The 1,777-nt window shown below is 40.9% G+C and overlaps 1 long non-coding RNA gene across 1 annotated transcript in view; it reads left to right on the top strand.

The window, feature by feature from the left end:
* Positions 1-565: 565 nt before the first annotated feature.
* LOC143131791 (uncharacterized) overlaps positions 566-1,777 on the top strand; it is a 5,978-nt gene continuing 4,766 nt past the window's right edge. Inside the window, exon 1 of the long non-coding RNA XR_012988220.1 lies at positions 566-950. This is a non-coding gene — a long non-coding RNA (uncharacterized LOC143131791). The remainder of the gene's footprint in view (positions 951-1,777) is intronic.

Here is a 1,777-nt window from a genome sequence, read left to right as displayed (position 1 = left end):
TTCAAAACCCTCATCGTGCGAGAGACGCTCATGGCTTTCTTCAATGCAACCCACGGGCGTTTCACAGGACGCATTTGGATTTGGCCAAATTGCAATACAAGGGCGACATATCCAACGCTTTCAGCAACAGTGCGGACAATTTGGTTTTGTTTTAAATTATCCAGTAGCCTAACCTTAATTTAAACATGGACGTGTGCTTGGTAGGTCTAACAACAAAAAAAACACAATAACAGGTGACATGCCCGTGCCATCTATTACCCGTATAGAGGATTATATTGGCCGTTTCCAACACCTTTACCGTGCGAGAGAGACGCTCATGGCTTTCTTCAATAAAACCTACATATGCGTTTCACAGGACGCATTCGGATTTGGCCTTTCTAAGAGCGACATATCGGACGCTTTCAGTAACGGGTCGGGCAATTTGCTTTTATTTTAAATGATCCATAATCTTAATTCAAATATAAATGTGCGCTTGGTAAGCCTAACCAAAAAAGTCAATAATATGTGACATGCCCATCTAATGCCAGCTTAGAGGAGTTGCTGTTTTCAACACCTGTATCGTGCGAGAGGGACAATGCAACCCACACAGGCGTTTAACATGACGCATTGGGTACGCATTCGCGGCAAAGGCCACCGCGCAGCACATAGCCCATTGATTTCCTATGGAGAGCGCAATGCGTAGTTAACGCGTCCGCTATGCATCTCGGGAAGGCGGCGCGGCGGTGCGTCGGGAGGTTAACGCTAGGCGGTTAGCCAATGAAAGTACATCTTCGGTACACAAGTTCTCTCTTTTGCTCTAGTCTTCCGGTCCGCCTGCCAGAAATATTTGTTCCGCCTGCTCCGCGTGTTAGTTTAGCCATTAAGTTTAGAACAAGTTCGCCACTGCACCCTATCAAAAAGACCTTGTTTGCGACTTGAACCAAGACAGGAGGAACATGTCAGTGATATGTGTGAGTGTTTCAATAAAATATGTTAAAATTCCTTGCATTGGTTAACAGTATTAGATAGATAGATAGATAGATACTTTATTGATCCCCAGGGAAAATTCAAGGTCTCAGCAGCATACATACAACACAAACACATTCTTTAACAGCAGAAAGAGTAATTAAAGTATATAATATAAAAACACAACTAAGCAGTAAGGACAGTAGAAGATAAGAATATGCTAAATATACTAAAATACAAATATACTAACACTTAATACAATATATAAAAATATACTAAAATACAACTTACAAAAATACAAATTATACTAACACTTAATCTAAATCAATTCTAAAAACAGTATCCACATAGTGGTGATTAATAAATCAGAGGCGCTTGCAATGACTGAGGCAGGGACTAAGCCTGTGATTCTCTGTGCATGTAAGGTATGGTAAGGTGCTCTGTGTGAATGAGTGTCATGGTGGTAGTGCAATGCTGATAGTGGTCATGGTGACAGTGCAAATGAGTAAGTCAACAGTGCAACAATGCAGAAATAAAGTAAAGTCTATATATCTATATATTTAACTATTAAGAAAATGTATAAGTGTGGCCACAGTTTGCTGTGGCATGGAGGGGGGGGGGGGTTATGCATATGTGCTAATGTGCTAATATAGCACGCAAACTTTCTCAGTCTGTCAGTTACGTACAGCTGCAGGCCAGTTTCATATTATTTTAGGGTCTTCGTGTAGCCAGTACAATTACATTTCTCTGTCCATAATATTGCATTTCTGTAGTAAAGTGCAGTAGTAAGTGCAACGTCCCAGGTAGGCTACTGTATTTTCCTGCATATGAA

The sequence above is a fragment of the Alosa pseudoharengus genome, unplaced genomic scaffold (genome assembly GCF_046254945.1).
Source record: "Alosa pseudoharengus isolate Yale_2024_CS ecotype anadromous, Long Island Sound unplaced genomic scaffold, YU_APseudo_1.1 YU_APseudo_1.1_scf_18, whole genome shotgun sequence".
NCBI lineage: Eukaryota > Metazoa > Chordata > Actinopteri > Clupeiformes > Clupeidae > Alosa > Alosa pseudoharengus.
This window is presented reverse-complemented; position numbering and strand designations above follow the sequence as displayed.